General features: G+C 38.4%; 2 long non-coding RNA genes across 2 annotated transcripts; one reads left to right on the top strand and one right to left on the bottom strand.

Annotated features, from left to right (window-relative positions):
- Positions 1–2,512: 2,512 nt before the first annotated feature.
- LOC138762954 (uncharacterized) lies at positions 2,513–14,073 on the bottom strand. Its single transcript, XR_011357259.1, has 3 exons — positions 14,049–14,073; positions 9,053–9,226; positions 2,513–3,307 (listed from the first exon to the last, which is right to left on the bottom strand). It is a non-coding gene; the product is annotated as an uncharacterized lncRNA (long non-coding RNA).
- A 112-nt stretch (positions 14,074–14,185) lies between these two features.
- Positions 14,186–19,116, top strand: LOC138762953 (uncharacterized). Its single transcript, XR_011357258.1, has 3 exons — positions 14,186–14,246; positions 18,149–18,283; positions 18,790–19,116. It is a non-coding gene; the product is annotated as an uncharacterized lncRNA (long non-coding RNA).
- Positions 19,117–20,033: the final 917 nt, after the last annotated feature.

Raw genomic sequence — 20,033 nt, 5'->3', positions numbered from 1 at the left:
ATGGAATCTGCTTGTGACTAGGTCGCAATCTTGCCTCTGTTCACACACCAATGCTCAGATGTGATTTTCCGTCTCTGGCCAATGAAGGAATCCTCTCCCCATTGAACATTGTTTTTCTGGTTATTTTCTTAAAGCATCTACTTTCTTTCCCCAATCTCTTACGAATTTCTCATGTATCTCAGTTTTTTTTTTGTTCCAGCAGCAAAAACTCGCTTCATAGTTTTGTCATTTTGCTAGTCTCCATGATAACAATTATTTTGGGGGTCGATTTATATGCCCGAAATATGATAAAACAATGAAAATGAGGCTGAAAATGGGGACCCGATTTATCTGAAGGTTGACTTAAATGCCAAAATATATACTTTCTCCAAAATACTGTCTACCCATGCCACAGAAATACATTTTTAAATTGAATTTCTGCTCATCTCAAAGAGTCAGAAACTAATATTTTACTGTACAGAATTCTTTGCTTGTAAATTTGCAGACTGTTCCATTGATTATAAAATACTCACACTGGCATGTGTTAATAAACATAATCCTTTGAAGTGAAAGACTGGCAGGTCAGGATTTATTGGAATGGCCCTGTTAAAGGGATTGTTGAAGTTATGTATCCTGTTGCTTTGTGTAGCACCCTGTTCTCACTGAATCTCTTAAAAAGGTTCTTTTAAATTTTATACTTAATTAGCAATAAAAAAGCCAGAAATGGAAAAAAGAGAAAAAAGACAAAAGTATTTAGTGTTAAACTTATATTTTGCACAGTTCATGCATTTTTACTAATTTGAACACAAAACCCTTTTATTTTCATCCTAAGCCTGATAAAAAAGACATATTGTTAACCCATACATAATGGCTTTTCCCTGCATGCAAGAATATTTTTAAAAATATGAATAAAATCTAAAATTAATGCAAACTATTCACATCCTGAAAACATTTAATTTAGTTAAATTTCACCTTCTTCCAATGCTCAACAATTGCAAGTCACCTGTTTTATATGATACATTCAGCTCTTGTTGGGTATACTACAGTATTACAAAAATAAATCATTAATCAGGTTCCCAGATTTCTATCTCCCACATTGCATGCTGATTTAATGCATTTGGTTGCATATTAAATTGCTTGTACCATGTCCAGTTCAAGAGAAAAATACTAGGTTGACTCATCAAGCACTTTTCAGACAAGATTAAATTCAAAGGAAGGTTCCTTTAATCCACTCTAACATTGTCCTTTATTCCCAGTTTCTTGGAAGCTCTTACTTTTGCACCTGCATTATTTATTGTTGTAAGTTAAATGAGCTTCTCATTACCAATACAATTATTACTGTTGATTCAGTTATGGATCAATGATTCCCACCTTTCTTCCCGTCGTGGCTGGTATGGATATCGTGGACCATAGGGCTATCCCTGTACTGTACTGTACTGTTCTATCTTTGGTATCATTGATGTGGTTGTGAAATACTAAGAATGTGGAAACAGGATCAAAGTTGAAAAACTATCAAAAAGCAAGACTTCCATTAATCAAGTTTCAGATATAAAATTCAAAAAGGTTATATTTCTTATCATTCTTAAGTATATCCTTAATAGAGAATTATGCGAAAAGAGCACATATACATCACTGCCTGCAACAAACCCAATCAGACTCATTTAGGGATTCTTACTTTTGAGTTTTATAAATGTTCTTTTCTATCTGTATTGCACAGTCAGTTTGTTTACATTTCTTTCTTTGTTTACATGTGCAGTAGAGTACAGTTTTTATTAACACCATCAATATGTGGTAATTCTGGCTCGCCCACAGTTAAAAGAGCCTCAGGGTTGTATGTAATGTCATGTGTGTGCTCTGGCAATAAATCTGAAATCTGAATTGTTAAACAAGTACAAAGAGGAAGGGAAATTATACTTTTGGCTGTGATTCTTACTTTTTATTTTGATTGATTTCTCTTCCATTTATGAGGGAGAGTGCAGCATATTTACCCTGCAAATCAAGAAGTTAGAATCCACTCAATGGAAAGGGTACCAGGAGGAATCAGGATTCATCACACAATTTACAAGCTCACTTCATCTATGAATTCTAACACAAGTCAGTTGCGACATTTGATGTTTCTTCCCCTTCACAGAATAATTGGCTTGCATTTGGAAAATTCTATACGCGGGGGAAATGGGTCAAGGTGTTCACGTCATGATCAGCTCTTTCTTATTCTATTCCCAGAATCCTGATGTTTAACTGGAAAATTGGATATCATTATAAGAGGGTGCTGCTCGGGCAATAGAATCTTTGAATGTTAGATACAGGTGCCTGATTCTAAATTAAATATCTCCCATGAGTTTCAATAGTATGGCCTGCTTCGACCAGTTACTGATCAGTTCATCAGCTTATCATTAATCCAATTCAGAAGATAATTTGAGGAGTGGGTGGGGTGACTATCTCACATGAATGTTAAAGTGTATAATTTTGCAAGTCACCTATTTAACTAAGAAAAATAGGTTTGTAACTGATGAAACTTGTGAGCTTCAAAGAACCATAAAAAAGTTTAGTGAACCATCAGGTGTTTTGTTCATTATTGGCCCAAATACCATTGGCATAAATGAATACATTTAAAGTTCATCTTTTGAGACACTATCTTGTTGTAAAGAAATGCAGTGGGTGTCACGTTGGCAAGGTAACCATACCTCTGATATCGGAAGCCACACAGAACTGTCCATCATCACTTCGGCACCACCCAGTCTCTCCAGCCTGCCAATCAGGTGTGTGCTCACCCACCAGTCAGAGCACACACTGTCATTGGCTGGCCCCATACATCATGGCCCCTGCTCTGCAGAGCGGGATATTTAAACCTGAACACACTATTGTTCATTCTCTTTGCCATGTGGTCAGGTCCTGCACTCGTTCCGGGTCATTGACATCATGGTGGGGAATGCAGGGGGCCAACCAGGGTATCACTGGAAACCCAGTACATACCAGCATTATAACCATAGTCCTCTGTTACTTGGGGTTAGAGGCTGTGTTTCTTCCCAGTTAGGGCAGTTCATCAGGAGTCAGAACCCCCCCACTGCCCACGAGTGGTTGCTCCCGGGCTAGGTGAGGGCATAAAAGGCTCTTGAAGGACCTCAGGCGCTGAAGACTTCATGAGCGTACTGGAAGTTTGGATCTGTAGCTCAGTTGCTGAAGAATCATATAGAAGTCTGTATGGTTGAATAGGCTGCAGGAGTACTGGAGATGATTCCACAGACACTCAGAGTCTCTGAAGGGGCTCTCGTTTGCTTCTCTCTCTCTCTTTCTGTAAGGGGGTGACTCTTTGTCTGCTTTATATCACCTGGACAAAATTTTGTGTAATATTAATTTTTTAAATATTAGTACATGACAATAAAGGAATCTTGAATCTAATTAAGGCTAATCAAAATATTAATATTCTTATTTATTGGAGATCTACAATCAAAACAACATTTTTTTGTTATTTTCTCTCATTGACCAGTTCATAGCTAACCCTTCAGTGGTTAATTTACAAATGGCTAAAAAGTTAGAAATGATGGTTATAGTTGGCAAGTTAAAACTTCTTACAGTAAGAACTGGGATGAAAAAAAAAGGAAATTGCCCAAAAGATTGTTAAGCACTATGTAGGAAAGGGGGTATTTGAAGAAGCTGCATTAGAACAGTTTCCAAAGGAGAAAACTTTAGAGGAAGTAAAGTTGGGTTTGAGAAAACTAGAGTTAGAGGAAAAAAGAGAGGCAGAAAGGAAAGCCGAACGGGAAGCAGTAAGGCAGGCAGAAATGGAGGAAAGGGCAGCAGCAAGGGAGGAGTGAGAGAAAAAGAATGGAAACATGAGCTAGAACTAGTTAAATTGAGGCAGACCCTAATCCAAGGAGAGGGAGAAGCCCAAAACCCACATGCTGGTCAGGAGGAGAGGTTTCTGGTCAGTAGAGAAGTGAGGTTAGTTCCTCCATTTGAGGAAGCTGAAATAGACCAGTATTTTCAGCATTTTGAGAAAGTAGGTGTAAATTTAAAATGGCCACCAGACCAGTGGTCACTCCTGCTACAAAGTGTTCTTAAATGGAAACCCCAACAGGTGTATTCGTGTCTCATGGTACAACAAGCAGCTGATTATGAATTTGTAAAGCAGGCTATACTCCGATCTTATGAACTAGTCCCAGAGGCTTCTAGAGAAAAGTTCAGGAGTTTAAAAAAAGCAGCCCAATATTACCTGGAATTTGCTTATAGGAAGGTTGTGTGTTTTGATCGGTGGTGTGCCGCAATGAAAGTAGAAAATAACTTTGATTTATTGAGGGAAATCATTCTGATTGAGGAGATTAAAAATTGTGTACTTGGCAGAGAAAAATATAAAAACTTGGCAAGAATTGGCTAAATTTGCAGAGGAATGTGCTTTCACCCACAAGTCTAAGTGGACACCAGGGAAAACCTTTCAAAGGAATACTGCTGATAATGCAAGTAGAGTAGAAAGATAATCTAGAAGTGAGGTTAAAGGAAGAGAGGAAGAGAAATGGGCGAAGGAAAAATTTTCGAGTGTTATTTGCCACTATTGTAAGAAGGCAGGGCACATAATAGCGAATTGTCCTGTACTGAAAAGGAAAAAAGAGAAAGGGTGGTACCAACTGCCTGTGTTCAGAGTGAGAAAGTTAGGGATATTTTAAACCATTCATGACTGAAGGTTTCATTTCGATTAAAGCAGGATCCAATCAAGTGCCAGTTAAAATCCTATGGGATAGTGGAGCAGCCCAATCGCTTGAATTAAGCAACATTTTGAATTTTGGTGAGGAGACCGATACTGGAGATGTGAATTAAATTAAAGGCATTGATGGTGAACCAAAGCCTATACCTTTGCATAGAATAGTGATGAAATCAGACTTAGTTAATGGCCCGGTTACAATAGGGATAAGATCAAGTCTTCCGGTGGATGGAGTTTCTCTTTTGTTAGGGAATGATATAGCAGAGGGTAAAGTCATACCTGTGGTGAAACTCACAAGTAACCCATTGGTTTATGAGTCTGAAAAGGATTTGGAAATCTACCCTGCATGTGCCATTACTAGAGCCATGTCTAGAAAACAGGTAGAGGTAGAGAAAATTTGTGATGATCCTGTAGTGGAGGCAAGCATTGAGGACAAACCTAAGGATCTAGCTTTGCTGTTGTCAAGAGAAGAATTAATAGCCAGAAAAAAGCATGATCCTGATCTTGCTGGGATAAGAGATAAGATTCTGTCTAACCATGAAATTGAAACTCTGCCATTAGGTTACTTTGTTCAAGATGGAATATTGATGAGAAAGTGGAGACTGGGTGGTAATAAGGAAAGTTGTAATTCCCAAAACTTACAGGAATGAAATATTAAAGTTGGCTCATAGTACACCTTTAGGAGATCATCTTGGAGTGAAGAATATGGAAGAAAAGATAAGGAAACAGTTTTATTGGCCGAAATTAAGAAAGGATGTTGTGAACTTTTGTAGAACCTGTCACACTTGTCAACTGCTGGGCAAGCCTAATCAAGGACCACCCGCGGCACCTTTACAACCCATCCCTGCTTTCGGGGAGCCCTTCTCAAAAATGATAGTGGACTGTGTCAGCCCATTGCCAATAACTAAAGCAGGAAATGAATATTTGTTAACACTCATGTGCACAGCTTCAAGGTTTCCAGAGGCGTCAAGGTTTCCCTGAGAAACATTAAAGCAAAGACGATTGTGAAGGCTATGCTAAAAAATTTCACACTGTCTGGCCTACCAAAGGAAATTCAGTCGGGCCAAGGGAGTAATTTTATGTCTGAAATATTTCAACAGGTGGTGTATGAATTGGGAGCCCATCAAATTGTGTCGTCTGCCTATCATCCTGAAAGTCAAGGGGTCTTGGAAAGGTTCCATTTAACTGTGAAAAATATGATGAGGGCTTATTGCGTGGAAAATAATAAGGATTGGATGAAGGAATCCATTTGTTATTGTTTGCTGTTAGAGAGGCAACTCAGGAGGCTCTTGGCTTTAGTCCATTTGAGTTGTGTTTGGTCATGAAGTCAGGGGTCCATTACTATTGTTGAAGGAACAGTGGATACATAATGACATACAATCAAATCTGTTGGATTATGTTTTCAAATTTAAAAATAGATTACATCAGGCTTGCGAGATGGCAACGAAAATTTAAACACTGCTCAGGGAAAAATGAAAATTCGGTATGATCAAAAGGTAAAAATTAGGGATATTAAACCTGACGACAAGTATTAATTTTGTTTTCAATTCAGTCAAACCCTTTGGGAGCTCAGTTTTCAGGACCATATAAAGTGAAATCAAAAATTAACCAGGTCACCTATGTCATTGAGACGCCTGATCGTTGAAGAGAGACACAGGTCTATCACGTGAACATGCTTAAACCTTACTTTGAGAAAATGACTGAGGAGGAGACTGGGATTCCAACCAAGGTGCTAGTTATAGAGGAAAGTAAGGAGGAGATAAGTTTCATGGAAGGTCATGGAGCACAGAAAGTGATAAGCCCCAGGGTGGAAAATTCTATAGTTTTGCAAAACTCAGACCAGTTACAAGATTACAGTAATGCATTTGACTAAATCAGAAAGGGAAGAAATGAAGATATTACTTATGAAATTTCAAGATATATTCCCAGATGTTCCATGAAGAACTACTGTGGCTTGTCATGATGTGGTGGTCAGTGATGCTAAGCCTATTAAGCAGCATCCTTACTGAGTTAATCAGGAAAAGAGCAGATTGTTGGATCAAAAGGTGGATTATATGCTCAAAAATGACATAATCCAAAAATCAAATTCAAATTGGAGTTCATCCTGTTCTCTGGTACCTAAGCCAGATGGCTCAATAGGTTTTGTACAGATTATTGAAAGGTAAACATGGTGACAAAGACTGATGCATTCCCTATCCCCAGAATAGATGATTGAATAGATAAGGTGGGGAAGGCTAAGTTTCTTACAAAGATTGATCTCTTAAAAGATGCTGGTGTGTTCCTTTGACAGAGAGAGGCAGGGAGATTTCTGCATTTGTTACACCTTCAGGATGAAAAATGCACCTGGCACATTTCAGTAATGCAGTAATTCAGGATTTAGAGCACACAGGAGCCTATATCGATGATTTAGTAATTAGTACGGATACATGGGAAGAACACATGCTTGAATTAGAGCAGTTATTTCAGAGACTGGTGGAAGCACACCTCACAGTGAATTTGCACAAGAGTGAGTTTGGGCATGCCACTGTAATTTATCTGGGTTATGTGGTAGGACAGGGACAGGTGGCACCGGTTGGAGCGAAAGTATTGGCTATCACTGCGTTCCCTATCCCCGGTAATAAGAAACCTCTTCGAGATTTCTAGGTATGATTGGCTACTATTGTAGATTTTGTAAAAACTTTGCAGAAATTGCATTCCTATTAACAAAACTACTTGTAAAGAAAGAAAAATTTATCCGGTCAGATGCATGCAAGGAAGCTTTTCTGAAGTTAAAGGCCATTTTATGCCATCAGTCTGTACTTGCGTCCCGTAACTTTGAAAAGCCATTCTCTTTAGCCGTGGATGCCAGTGACAAAGCAGTTGGTGCTGTACTGTTACAGAAGAAGGATGGTGATGGAGCAGAATATGCTGTTTCATACTTCTCGATAAAATTTAACAACCATCAACAAAATTATTCAACCATTGAGAAGGAGTTGTAAAACACTTGTTTTAGTGTTGCAACATTTTGATGTGTATATTTGTACTGCTCAAAAACAGTTAATAATATATATTGATCATAATCCATTAGTTTTTCTGTCTAAAATGAAAAATAAGAATGGACGTTTATTGAATTGGAGCTTACTATTACAAGAATATGATTTAATTTTTACACACATAAAGGGGATGGATAATGTAATAGCAGATTGTTTGTCAAGATGTTAATCTGGGTAGATATGAATCTAATCACATACTTATTGTAAAAAAAATGGGAGTGTTTATTTTATTTTATTTATGTAATACTTCCATTAATTGTTAAAAATTTGTTCTTGTGGACCAAATATTTTTTTTAGCAGTGAAGGTGTTACAGAGTTATGTGTTGTGTTGTTTTATGTTAAAAAGTGACAGTTTGCCTTAGAGAGCCAAGGTGAAGGTGGACTGCTGAGAGAGTGGGAGACAGACTGAGCATGTGCAGAAAATGATCTAAACATTTCTGGACTTGGATGATAAACCACCACTGGGGGTGATGTGGAGTGGAAGAAGCCCCAGAGCATGAGTCATGGTCTGGAGGACAGTTTAGAATATTGGGATTTCAAAAAGTATGACGATTCCGAAGGCAGTCAGAAGGATCTGGACCAAGCCATTGTTCCTCTCTCTTCAAGCAACACAAGACAACTTTGAATCTTGTGCTCTCTCTCTGTCTCAAAGATCTTTTGGCTTCAGTTTACCAAACAAACTGAATTTTGTTTATGATTTTTGCTTCAGTTGAGATCGAAGTTTTGTGAGTATTGTATGTTTTGTGTCTTAGTTTTTTTCTGTGGGCTGGTTGGAAATATAACTTAGAATTTAATTACATATGTTACATTTAGACTGGGGAATTTATTAGTTTTACACTGTTATAGAAATTTGCATAGTAACCAGTGGGCATTGTTATAAAAGGGGGGATTTTGAATTAAAGTTTGAAGGTGAATTTTTGTTATTAAAGTAATTGTTCATCTTTACCCCTGTGTGATATGCCTTCTTTGTGGTTGCTGGTTTGATCTGGTAGCAGGTCATAAAAGTCAACATCATGAGTGATCTATTCACATGCCTTGGTTGTCATGCCAGTCCTAATCTGTCACTCCTTACAACATGCTTGCAACTCACAGTATTAGTCATGCCAGATGGCATATTCTAAAGGCAGCACATGAATGGCTGCTGATAGGATTATCCAGGAGTGAAGGGCTATGGAATTATGTTGATAAAATTTCAATAACTGCAATGATATTGTTTACTTCATTACTTTAGTCTGGCAAATAATATAATGCTGGTGTCCGTGCTGCGTAATCATTCAATAAAAGGAGGTGTAAGGTACTCCTTTTATCCAATAGCTTACAGGTGACATTGTGCAAAGTGTAGTACCTGTTTAGCCTCCCATTCAGGATCACGTGAAGCCATGGATTGCAGATGGTGGATGGTTTTTTTTTAACAAGCAGATTCTACGAAATGGGATTTATGGTTGTAAAACTAAAAATGCTGGGCGGATGAATCTGCTGATCAATGGCCAGGGTTACCAGTCCAGTATGGACACTGCAACTGAAAAAGACAATGGGAAACCACTTCAGAATTTTTCTCTTGTATAATCATCAACCCAACATCAACTACGGTCTCAGCTCAAAGACGGAGCCATCACTGAAGGAGAACAGGGGAGGCAAGAACTACAATACAGAGGGATGGAGAGACATGATCACCCACGCCCAACAGCAAGACACCTGAATGATGATGAAATAATACAATAAGAATCAGTCTTCATAAAGCCTGTTCTAATGTCTATTACAGACAGTAATCAGGCTTGAAATTAAAATGACAGTTTTGTAACCAACAGTAACATCAACAGAGCATGGGCTGCTGGCCCACAGCAAGCGGGCTATTTAACACAAGGCAACGGGGCTGTGATGGTTGGCTTACTTCAAATCAGATTTCAGATACCTGCAGAAAAATTATTTTGCTCAATTGCAATTGAGATCAAGGAAGCTTTCAGACTTGTCACTTCAAATGTGGTCACAAGCATAGATACTGGCACTGTCAATAATTGGTACATCTGTGTGGACAGAATCAGCCATCACAACAATACTTTTGGAAGTCCTGATTCTCTGTCCTGACATTTTGGATCAATTATCTGAATTACTTTGTCAAACTAAAGGTGTTTGAACATTCAGAGGTGCCTTGTCAGTAACAGCACACCTACTTTGCAAATAAACAATTCAAAGGATCAATTGGTCAGACTGAAATATCAACGTAGTTACTGAAATCTGATTGAATCGCCTGCTAGAATCTTTGTTTTTTTAAGTATAAAAATGAAATACTTTGTGTTTGGAGCCTTTGATGGACGGAGACTCGGCAGACAGAATTTCCAGACAGAGTGATTGCTATCCTGTTAAAAAAAGACCTTGTGCATCTTTATCAGCTTCAATCTTTACCAGTAGATATCAGCCGAGAGAGATTTTTACCTCAACCTGTAATATTGAAGTTTACCGTCATGCTAATAACTTCTCAATTTTCCAGAACTGAGGAGTCTTAAGGACATCCAACAGAATTTAAACATTCATCAACTAATAAGGGGTTAATTTTGATTTCAGATTTCAAATTTATTGTCAGAATACAGTAAAACCTCGTTAGAATGTGATAATTGGGGTCCAAGATTTTTGGCTGTCTAATGATTCACTTGGAATAAGAGAGGCAGAAAGGAACTCTTTGGTGACCTGAAAGAAAGAGGTTTTCATCTGGAGAACCCTGATGGGGCAAGTTTTGTTAGCAAGACACTGAGGTGTGGATGTCCTGGAACAACACATCTCTCTCTGAAAACCAACAAGAACTTTCCTGAGCGGTAACCATTTACTTTTCAAGCACCAAAGTCTGGTGAACTTTATACACATTAAATTCTGTGCACAGTATAAGAATTTTCTGCAACGAGTGAACTTGGAGGAATGAGAAGTGAGATTGAACTGTGAACAAAGAACTTTCTGAATTTACACGAACATTGCATACACGTGTGCTTAGAATTAGAAGGGGGTTAAGTTAGGTTAAATTAATAATAGATAAGTTAAAGTTTGATTCTGTTTTCATGTTTAAAGATAATTAAAAGCAACTTTTGTTTAAGTAACCATTTGTCTTGGTGAATATCTACTGCTGCTGGATTGATGGGTCCTCTGGGCTCGTAACATTGCATTCTGATTACAACAGGTGCTGGCAGGTGTTGTAAAACACATTCTAACTTGGGAGTCCGTGCAGAATGGCAGAGCATGAAGAGTATTGCCTCCATGCTTTTCTGCCTCTCTGTGAGCAAACATGTGCCCCACTCCTTCATTATTAGTAAAAAGTGAAAAAGATGATAAAAGGATTAAATAATTTAAATAGTTAAACAGACAGTGTTCGAGCATCCATGAGACCAGTCAAAATAGAAGTCAATGGGCATGGGAGAGAAAATTATCCAGTAAGTGGAGTTTAAATAAGGAAAGATGTTGGTGTTTGTGTTTGTGGGATATTTTGTTGAGAATGTAAGTTTTGGGTTATTGACCAAGAGAGAGGCCGACTGAATTCCATTTTTGTTTGGCTGATAAGGAACTCCTCATTTGGCAGAGTAGTAAAAGACTATTAACTATTGGATAAGGGATGCAACTCTGATTAACAAATCCCAAGAACATTCAAAGAAACTGTGATAGTACAGACCTATCACCAATGTATATTGTTACAGTATCTAGAGTGTAATGACTGTGCTTACAGCGATTGGCTGAGAGCTTAGCCACGCCTACTGTCTGGGCCTTAAAGGGTTGTATCCCTAGCCAGGTTGGATCATTCCGGACTGGTCGGCCACCTGTGAAGACCTCCTGTCTTTTGCTAATAAAAGCCTTGGTTTGGATCAACAAGTCTTTGGTTCTTTCGACGAGCTCTACAGAAACATATTTGTATGGAGCACACTGTTCAAATTTTATGGAAAGCTAAAGGTTCGGACTATATAAATATATGATTTATAAGCCATGAGGCAGACTCTCTTGAGGTGGGACCAGCTGCTTGTGGCAATGCTTTTTGCCCTGATGGAGTTCTCAGGTTTTGCAAAGAGATTAAAATTTGTTTTTGCAGCTGTATTCATGTTTGTCTTCAAGTCCACTTTAACAAAGTGATGTACATAATGGTCATCAGACATTCTTCACCTAATGATGAATATTCCATCCCAGAAGACTGTGGAGGTGCAGACATTGGTTATATTCATGAAAGGCGTGAATAGATTTCTAGATATTAAAGAACTCGGGATTTCAAGGATAGTGCAGGATAATGGTAGAAGTTCAATGTGATTATTTTGCATGGTGGCGCATGCTTAAGGGGCTGAATGGCCAACTCTTGGCCCAATTTTATGTATTTATGAGCTCATAATCTTTCATTAAAACTAAGAAAAGTTTGCTGTAAACATTTTATGTTAAAGAAAAGCAAAGGGATACAGATGCTGCTGACCCGCTGAATATTTTCAACATTTTCAGCTTTTAAAACATAATTTTCAATCTCATTTACAACTTATTTTTTTTTAAAAGCACACGCTCCCATTTATACAGTAAGTCCCAAGCAACATTCAGACATTGACTGAGAAGTGGCAAGGGACATTTAAATTCACCCTAATAATACACAATAATGCACAAATACCCATTTCATCATGACCCTTGAAAATGCAGAGGGACTTGGACAGGTTGGGGGAGTGGGCTGCTGAATGGAAGATGACGTTCAATGTAAGCAAATGTGAGGTTATCCATTTTGGGGGAAATAATAGGAAAGCTGAGTATTATTTAAATGGAGACAAGCTAGGGAGTGGGGAGGAGCAAATGGATCTGGGAGTACTTGTTCACTGGTCACTGAAGACTAGCATGCAGGTTCAGAAAGCTGTGAAGAAGGCAAATGGCATGTTGGCTTTCATAAAGAGGGGATTGGAGTATAGGAACAGAGACGCCCTTCTGCAGTTGTACAGGGCCCTGGTGAGACCCCACCTGGAGTATTGCATCCAGTTCTGGTCTCCAATTTTGAGGAAGGACATACTAGCTATAGAGGGTGTGCAGCGCAGATTTACAAGGTTAGTTCCAGGGATGGCGGGGTTGATATATGCTGAAAGGCTAGAAAAATTGGATGGAGTTTAGAAGGATGAGGGGGGACATGATTGAGGTATATAAAATCATCAGGGGGATAGACAGGGTGAAGTCGGATTACTTATTCCCAATGGGGGAGACGAGGACTAGAGGGCATAGTTTAAGAATACAGGGTAGGCCCTTTAGGATGGAGATGAGAAAACATTTTTTTACCCAGAGAAGTGTGAATCTGTGGAATGCTCTGCCACAGAGGGTGGTAGAGGCAGATTCGCTGATTATGTTCAAAAGAGAGTTAGATAAGACTCTAGTGGGCAAAGGAGTTAAGGGTTATGGGGATAAGGCTGGAAAGGGGTACTGATGGTAGTGATCAGTCATGATCTGTAAAATGGCGGTGCTGGCTCGACGGGCCAAAGGGCCTACTCCAGCTCCTATTGTCTATTGTCTATTGTCTATTGACCTGCCACACTAATGCCTGGGCTGCAAGAGTAGTTTAGAGATGGCATATCATGTGGTGAGTGACCTCATCTCCAGACTCTCTGAGGTCTTCTGCAAGACAGAGGACAATAATGTGGTGGACTTCATGGAAATATATTGTTATTTCCTTATTGTTGCTGGTTCTAAATAGTGAAACCCTATCCATCAGCCTATCTGGGACCATGGTGGGTCAGAAATTTATGACCTATTAAGGGAAGTCAATAAGTGCGGCCAACAAAACCCACTTCTATAAAAAATGAACAAAGAAAGAAACTATCATTACCAAATCTTGATTCATACTTAGCATTTCTATACAATATGAAATTCCACAAGTTCATCTATACTTAGTTCCCATTCAAGAATTGATATGAAGATAATTGGAGGCATTGATTATGTGGATCGACAGAACTTATTCCCAGGGTTGAAATGGCTAACGCGAGGGAGCATAGCTTGAAGATGCTTAGGAGTAAGTATAGCAGGGATGACAGGTGCATGGAACATGCTGCCACCAACGGTGATAGTGGCAGGTAAAATAGGATCTTTTTAGAGACCATTAGATAGGTGCATGGAACTGAGAAAGATGAAAGGTTATGCAATAGGAAAAATCTAGGCAGTTGTTAGAGTAGGTTATTAGGTTGGTGCAAGATTGTGGGCTAAATGACCTGTACTGTATGAGAAGCAAGAAACCTTTTGAGAGAGCTCTATTGTTCAAGAAGAACATGGCTGGTATAATTAAAAATTAAAAAAAAAACCACAATGCTGGAGAAATCATCAGGTCAAACTGTACACGTGTAGCAAAGATAAAGATACATAACCAATGTTACAGGCTTGAGGCCTTCATCAAGGAACGAGCAAAATGTAGGTAGGCGAATGGCTAATATGATTGTGGTCTCACCGTTTTACCCATTGTGATGAAGTCCTAGAGTTGCTAATTAGCTGATTACTATCATAGACTGCACTGACAGAATTTTGGGCAACATTCATTTGCTAGGATTTTTTAGGATTATAACAATGTAAGTTTTAACGATATTCGATTCTTATATTACATTTTTGAACATCTCAAAAGCGTTCAGAGTATTTTAGAAGAGATTCCAAGTCTCAACAATTCTGATGTTTGCAGGCATTTCAATCTTATGATGTAAAAGATTCCTTCATTGGGTGGGGGAGGGGGGCAGGGGAGGAGCTCTCAACCTTTTCCACAGATTACAGTTGAGATATCACCAGAAATATTGAATGTACCTAACTAGGACCTGCCAGTACTATTTCTGAGCAAAGATGTAGGGTACTCCATTATTAGTCTCTTCTCATCAAGGGTAGGCTATAGCATTATTTCACTGAACTTAGTGCAGGAATAACCGCAGACGTCACTCATATGTGGTTATTGCCATTCTGAGTTACTTGTACGTGAACAGCAATTCAGACGATGCTAGATATTTGTGGTTTGGCAGGCCATTCACCTTATCCCACCCACACATGTCCCAAGTCCTTTATGCCAATCTCTCCTTGTGACTCAGATGCAAAATCCACTTCAGAGCAGTATGCAGATTTTTTTTTTGTGATGGGAGCTCTTGACCTCTGGCGATTCCAGGCATACATTTGATCAACCTGAAAGCTTTTATCTTGGTTAAATTTAAGTTACTTCAATGTATCCTTTACAATGATTTGTTAGTTTTAGAATGTTGATTGAATTATAACTGGTGGATGAGGAAGATCCCGTGGTATTATTTTGAAGTTCGGGGCATTGTCCGCCAGCATCACAGCCAATATCCATTCTTCAATCACCATTACCGAAAAATATACAGATTGTCTGCTCTTTTTACTTGCTGTTTCAACATTACTTTGTGCAAATTACTGTTGTGTTTCCTGCATTACAACAGCAACTGCTTTCAAAAGTATGCAATTAGCTCAAAGTGCTTTGGGACTTCCTAAAATGGCTTCATGTAAATCTAAATTTTTCTTCTTTCTCTTGAGGTTTATCTGGTCTGTGTAAGTCAAGGATTTACTCTGCAGCAATCCAAACACCAGCATTAATGATATCCCTCCATCGATGAGCTCTGTTCTCTTTAAATAGGAGCCATAGTCTGAAACTGTCTCCCGGTTTGGTTTGACCTCCTTTATATTTAATCAAGTACAAAATCTCCAAACAAAGTGGGGAAGTTGAATTCAAAGATAGATTTATGACAGAATAAAATGCCTATTGTAAATGTGGCTCACATGGATGTCTGATGACTGATTCAGGAGCGGCATTTAAATCAGGACTGATTCAGGAGCTGCTTTCAGTCTGTTTTCTTCCTCTTTATTACTATTCAGAAGATTACCGAACACGATAAACAACCTGAAATAATTGAAGCAAAATAAATAAGTGAACAGTATCAAACTGCATTCTGACATATTCCCAAGGGCTTCTATAACCTCGGTTAAACCATTGCCGCAATGCCAGTCAGTGTTCCTCTTGTCACTCTCATTAATACTAGCCTGCAGCTGTCTCACAATGCTACTGTGCAAGTTCACATGAGGTAATACACATGCCTCCTGAGTCTTTTTTTCCTTCAGTGCAGCCTGTCAGCTGTAGTCTCTGCAAAACCCATGACTTGGGACTTGAATCTTTAAAGCCCTGCAGTAGATTTCCAGCACTTGGTGGTTAAATATAACAAAGTTTGCATGATTTGACTTATTTATAGCTTAGCTCTTGAAGACCTTGACAGCTGTGTTTCAAAATCCTGCCACTAAATATGACAGTTAGCACACAATATTCATTTGGACATTAACAATGCTATCCAAAACTTTTGATGCATTTACTGGAAATATTAGTCATGATTTAGGCAAGATATATTGCAAGAAAAGAAATGTTATTTGCATTTACCATGTGGAGAGTGAAATTGGCATTGATATTTTCAAACAATTAAATGGAAATTAGTTTAATAAATGTCCAGTATTAAAACAAATTATGAACTTTGCAGAATTAAAACTCTTTCCTCAAATCAAAATGTTCTTAATGATTTTTAAAATCCTGCATTGTTTTAATTTTCATTAGGTATGTGGTAGAATTTTGCTTCTATCACTGGATGAGACATCAATGGCCCTCACCGTTGGTTTGGAAGTTAAAATTTAAATCATAACAAGGCAACTGAAATCAGTTAATTAAATAAATTTAGCAAAATGAAAGATAAAGACAGAATCTATCATGCAACAACACAGCTGCTGTTCTATAATAATTCATTAATGTCCATCGGGGGTGGGAATCAGCTTACCCTTCCCTGGCTTGGTCTATATGTAGCCTCAGAGCAACAAGGTTGACTCTTAGCCACCCCTTGAAATTGCATTGTAAGCCACTCAAGTATCAAGAACAGAGCTCAAGGCTAAAAAGCAGAGCATTGTGGTAGCCACATCTTGTGAATGAATAAAAACAAATGTAAGGCATGTGGCTAAGTTCTTAATGTTCCAAAGTACATGATTGAGAACACTTGAATTGGGCAGATGAATGCATAATATAAGAACATAGGGAATAGGAACAGGAATAGGGCCATCTGGCTTATCTGATGATCAGCTCAGCTCCACCAACCTGCCCTTTTCCCTATATCCCTTAATTTCCCCACCACGTTAAAAAAAAATCCAATCTTGTCTTAAATATATTTACTGAGCTAGCTTCCACTGCTTCAATGGGCAGCGAATTCCATAGATTCATCACCTTCTGGGAAAAGCAGTTCCTCCTTATCTCTGTCCTAATCTACTTCACTAAATCTTGAGGTTATGTTTCTTAGTTCTCGTCTCCCCCACCAATGGAAACCTCTGTTTTATCTATACATTTCATAATTTTATACATTTCCATCAGAATCGCTCTCATTCTTATAAATTCCAGCAAGTACAGCTCCAGATGACTCAATTTCTCTTCAAAGGTTAAACTGGTGAACCTTCTCTGTACTGCCTCTACAGCCAGTAGATCCTTCCTCAAGTAAATTTGATATTAGGATTTGCATAGATGTGACTTAAGGACATTGCTCCTTGCCGTGGCACAGGTAGATGGCAAATTTATTTCCTGTCAAAAATTCATTTTTGGATGCAGGTCACAAGCACTAAACACTTGCAAGATTATCATCTTTGCATGATTTATTCTGTGTATTTCGGGCACACAATTTTCTTAAAGGTCTGGGAGGAAAGAAATCAGTCAAGGCTTCTGCACTTGCTTGCTGTCCATCAATTTCAGGTCAAATTGACAGTGAGTCGACAGCATGCTCAGTTGGGTCTCCACTCCAATCAAATACCATGCTGCCAATTACTGATTATACTTCAGGATGAGGCATCACAGAATTATTGGAGCCCACTGAACTGAATCCCAGAAAGACTTGAGTTTACAGCATCGATAGTGAGGAGTTAGGGTGATGGAGTCGACGATGAAACCAAATAAAATCTATATCTGTCACGTTTCTAGTTCACGACCCTTGTTGTTATATATTTCTCTCATAAAACACCGTGAGTATAATATGATTGTAGAAAAAAATACATGTATAAATCAATTTGGCTCATGTACAGCTGTGATTGACATGGTTTCCTTAATCATCTTCATTTGGTCTATAAATTGATGGTACTATTTGTAGCCATATTTATAATGAAAACTGACTATACATAAAAGTAAAAAAGTTGCTGGCAATCTGAAATAAAGCAGAAAATGATGCCAGTCTTGTTGACCACAGATAAATTTGTCCTCTTGAGATTATATTTTCTAAGCAATGGTTCACTGTAGTACAGTAAAAACCCCTAGTATCCAGCACCTATGGGCATTGGTAGATACTGGATAAGTGAATTTCCCATTTGCATGACATTGCGTATTGCATGATTGCCGAACTAATGGTAAGGCTCACCAATTTTAAACTTTCAAATTTTTTGCCTATTTATCCTTTGCAATTTTTTTTTGCAGGTTGCTTGAGGCTGCTGGTTGCTTGAATTCCAAACAACAAGGGTTTGAATGAATAATTTTTTTTAACTTCCTCAGTGCAAAAAAATGCTTAAATAATTTACATCTTGATACTTTTAAAAGTATTTAGAAGAAAAGGTACAAGTAAGATCAGAATGTACAACATTTAACTTTGCCTATTTGCTCTGTCCGTATACTAAAAGGGAGGGACCATGTTTCATGCTGGATAATGGTTCTGTAGTGAAGCGCTTCTCAAGGGCTCTTATTATTCAAAACACCTCCATCTTCTGGTTTTGTGCAATATTGAGTGGAAGGACAGAATAGTCTAGTCATCACATGTAAGTGCATTTGATTTCTCCCTCTGCCATTGGACTAACCCTCAAATTCAGTGGTGACATCAGAGTGTGCAGAACTAATTGGCCTGATGAACTTTACATCCAGCTCATCAGCAAGATGCATGCAAACAAAAGCCCTTCATTATTTGAAAAGGGTCAACAACCTTCATTGAATTTTTAAAAACCATGTTTTTTTGGCATTTCCTTCTTTCGTGGTTTATTTCCGTTTTAATGAATTAACAGCATTGTCATGTGTTTTAACTTGGTTATTTTTAATACAAGTGTTTTATTTTAATTAAATTTCAGTAGCTTTTAAATGGATCTGATCAACAGAATATTCGTGAAGGATTTTGACTGCTTCCTCTTCAGCCTCCCCAAAAGTCGATCGCCAATCCAAAACCCACTCTCACTCTGTCGATGACTTATACAGTGGAGGCCAATTGTATTGCCCATTTTGTCAATGTTATCACAGGGGGATGAGTGTGAGAGGAGTGTCAGATTGAGCCAGGGCTAGTCCAGTACTTCAGCAGTAGACCATCTTTCGCCTTGGTTACCAAAAGCAAATCTTTTACGGTGGCACCTATAGTTCACACAATGTATCACATCGTGACAGGGATCTCCCTATGATATTTCACTTCAACGAAAGACAATTCATTTTTATTTTGCTCTAATAAACCTGAGCTGCCTCAACTGATAATCGCATTTTATTCTGACTAATTCTATCTGATGCAATGGAAAACCTGAATCTTCCTGAAATTGTAAACATTAATGTTTTTTAGACTGCAATTTTGGAAAAAAATTGCTGAAAAAATTAACATAATTACAGGCCGTGTGACACTGGGCATCTTTTTAGACTGCAAGTATCTGATTTCAACAGTCCTGGTGGTTGGACATGCAGTAGAGTCAATGACCGGCAATAAATTTTTCGGTACGATTTACATTGCAGGCTTCCTCCAAAAATTTGTAGGGGTCCTGCAGGATGAATCCCGGGGCAGGAATCGACTCAAAATTCCTGCACATTCCTTGTTAGATGGCCCACGTAGCGGCAAAATTCCTTGAATGTGCCGTTACATGCCTGCAGTGTAGAAACCCCTATTGTCACTCTAAATAACTCCATTTCATTGACAATCCTTGAGCATTTCCATCGATACTGTTTTACTGTAGTTCTTCTTCATTCTCAAAGCAGCTGGGCAAAATAAACAAAGGTACCTTAATTAAAAATAAAGGATTATTGTTTTCGCAACATTCATTTAATGCAAGTAAAACAAACCTGCAGATACTGTGATTGAAGTAAAAAAACAATGTTGGATAGCTCAGCAGATCAAACAGTGTACTTTAAGATTCAAGATTCAATTAATTTTCATGTAATAAAACAGTCTCATATTACATGGAATTGCGTTTGCTGCTATAAGGCAGACAGATTCACCATCAGCAGACATTGCCTAAAGCATCTCTTACAGTCAGTGAAAGAGAAGCAAAAAAGAGTTCCCTCAGAGTCATTGAGCGTCTGTGGATTTGACTCCAGCACTCCTGCAATCTCTGCAGCTGCAGGG

This window comes from Narcine bancroftii, chromosome 5, assembly GCF_036971445.1.
Source record: "Narcine bancroftii isolate sNarBan1 chromosome 5, sNarBan1.hap1, whole genome shotgun sequence".
NCBI classification, from domain to species: Eukaryota; Metazoa; Chordata; class Chondrichthyes; order Torpediniformes; family Narcinidae; genus Narcine; species Narcine bancroftii.
This window is presented reverse-complemented; position numbering and strand designations above follow the sequence as displayed.